The sequence below is a fragment of the Eurypyga helias genome, unplaced genomic scaffold (genome assembly GCF_000690775.1).
Source record: "Eurypyga helias isolate BGI_N326 unplaced genomic scaffold, ASM69077v1 scaffold3043, whole genome shotgun sequence".
NCBI lineage: Eukaryota > Metazoa > Chordata > Aves > Eurypygiformes > Eurypygidae > Eurypyga > Eurypyga helias.
Window position 1 is genome coordinate 1 of NW_010242948.1, and position 3,114 is coordinate 3,114.

Consider the following 3,114-nt stretch of genomic DNA (forward strand, 5'->3'; position numbering starts at 1 on the left):
ATTCTATGATTCTATGATTTACTTTCCCCTCCTCATGAGGAATGGAGCCAGGGAAGAAAAGGCTGATCCAGGGCCTCTCTGTGTTGCAGTGATGGCTCCTCATCAGTTCACAGCCTCTAGGCCATCCTAACTTTCAGTCAGGACCAAAAGCACCCAACAGTGAGGAGTTTTAAAAAAGGGTTAAAAGAACTCTTCTTGCTACCTCTTGCTGTTTGCTGAAGCATGGCTCCATCAGCTCCAAAGTTATGACCCGTAATTCACACATCCTTTCAAAAGACCCAGGGGGTTCAACAAGTGCTCGAAATGAGGAAAATAAATGTCAGCTTGTAGTGATCTCAACTTTGTCTGCACTTCTGCAGCCATGTGGTCAGTGCTGTCTTGCCCTCAGGTACTGGTCCCGGAGAGGCTGGAGTCATATGGATAGGCTCACATAAGGAAATCTGCCCAGTGCCTTAAATGTGTGCTGCCTGGCCATGGACAGAGCTTGGTCACTCTCGCTCTAACACCTAGTGAAGCAGATGTCTTAGTCCAAGTGAAAAATGTAATACAGAAATGAAATTGAAATTCTGAGATGGAGAGTGACCAAAATAATGGACCAGTAATGGCAGTAATGTGGGTCAAACCTTGAGGTTCGGGCTCTAGAGCAGAGTAGCTTGAACCACACCACAAAGCGAACACAAATATCTCTTGGAGTGTTTGACTGCACACAGCGTTGCTGGAAAATGCACAGGGTCTCTTATTTTCTTCTACTTCACCTTTTTTATACGTACTGATGGGACTTGAGGGGAGGCCATGTGGAAGGGTATCACACAGCACTGCACTCGGAGTGTAGGCAGCCATATGTTAACCTACATGTCCCTGAGCCTGAACATCCAGCTCTCTCCGGGGTCTGGAATTTAGAGGGACATTGTCTCTTCCTCCCTTCTTCCTTTTACATAAAATACAGCACCGGTTCTTGAAGCCGCTTTTGACTGTCAGCATGTCCTATTTAGAATGGTCTTGTCAGCTTTAGTGGTACCTGGCCGGTGGAGCCCCACCAAACGTCCCTCGGCAGTGTGGTCCTATGGAACTTGGAGTGTATTGCAGTCAGATAAAAACTCTGTGTCGTATGTACCGTGACTTTAAAATGGAACATGTCTAAGCGTCTCCAAAAAAACGTTAATATTTGATCATATTTTCTGTGTAATGGCCTGGGAAATGACATCTTTCCCCTATTTTCTCCTCAGTACCAGAAAAAAAATTCCCATGCCTCTGGCAAATACTGGTGACTGGAACAGGTTGCCCAGAGATGTTGTGGATGCCCCATCCCTGGATGTCTTCAAGGCCAGGCTGGATGAGGCTTGGAGCAACCTGGTCTAGTGGAAGGTGTCCCTGCCCATGGCAGGGGGGTTGGAACTGGATGATCTTTAAGGTTCCTTCCAACCCAAACCATTCTATGATTCTATGACTTCCAGTGCCGGATCCACAAGGGTGGGAGTGCTTTTTAAGAGATTCATCCTTGCCATTTGAAAAAGAAACTGTGTGGCCCATTCTGAGGAAAGGCTTGTGAAGTCTTTGCCTTGACTTTGGGAGTGACACCTCAATCCCACTCATGTTTTGTTAGCGGCGGCGAGACGCCACCTCCATCGCACCATCAGAGGGGTGTTCACGGTGGCAAGGCCAGGACCATTACCTGGCTATGAGCAGGAGTCAGTGTTACGCTTCTGCTCCTTGCCTTCAACTCTGGGGTCAGCCCCTGAGGCAAAACACGTTTGTCGTGTATGTAAACTGGCCGCAGAGCCCGTAGAGATCTTTGGTGCGGGTGGAGATGTGGTGCTTTTGGGTAAGTCAGCACAAAGCAGCACAGCCCTTCTTTCCACTTGGTAGTGGTGGCTGGTTAGGGCTCAATACCAAGGGAAGGAGGGAAGAAGCTAGTTGTGATTATTCAGAAGAGGTGCAAAACACGCCAAACCCAACCGTAGCAGATGTGGTAAAATGTGATGCACAAGGGCTGTGCTGTACTTAACCCTGTTACAAATTCAGAAGAACTAAAATATGCAGTTATATATTCTCTTCCTCCTCACAAATTTTCCCTCCTACTCCTTCAATTAAAAAAAACAAAACAAAATCAAAACCAAACAGCAATGAAATTATATTAAGAGGGCAGAACTAGAGTGGGAAATGCGGCAGAAAACCAGGGATCTCCTCACCACGTCTCAGGACTGCACAGGGAAAGGAGAAAATCGGTCACTTCTGTCCTGTATGATGTGCTAGGGTTGGTTTTACAGCCAGAAGACAGCTGGGTTTACAGCAGAAGGGTGTCATCTGTGGCCACTGTCCTGCTTCCGCATTTCCTAAGGGCATCCTGGCAGACGCCAGAAGATTTCACATCTGGTTTTTGTGTGGCAAATGGCTTCCTGAACATCAGCGATGGGGTGAAACTAGTGAGCTGCTTTCTGAAAAGCTGCCTGGTTCCAAAACTTTTTGTAAGGATGGAACCCACATCAGAGAGACCAATCTTACCTCAAACCATGGGGTGTCAGATAAAGGAAATACTGACTTAACATATTTGATATCCCAGATATAATTTGAATTGCTAAAGTCTGAGGGCTTCGTTGATCCATGGCACACTGACCTTGTTGACGCAACTAGGATGATAATTCAACAGTAAATCTCTCTTTGTTAGGAATTTGGCGAATATTTTGAAAAGTGGTCATTTCAGGGACCTCTCTTAAAAATTTCCCTTTTGGTTTACTTAAAGAAGCCTGATTTTTAGGGGGCAGCACTGAAAATTGAGATGGTAAGGTATTTGAGGCTTGACCTTCAGAACTAGAGCCTCTTAGAGCTGTCAACTGTTTCTTGAACTTTCTGCTGTAGTTTCTAGACGTCTAGGAACATGAATGCAAATTTTCAAGTTGTTTGAAATGTGTAGAATGTGATTTTACCTCAAGTATGATAAATATAGGACCTTTCGAAGGCAGGTATGTTTCTGCATACAGTTCACTGATAGTAATTCACAAAGTAAGTGCTTTGCACGGTAGTTGCAAGGCTTTTTGACTGTTCTAATATGTGTACCAAGTGGAAATGCTTATTATTTTTGGTTTTAACTGTCAAGTCTTTCTTTGGGTCTCTCAG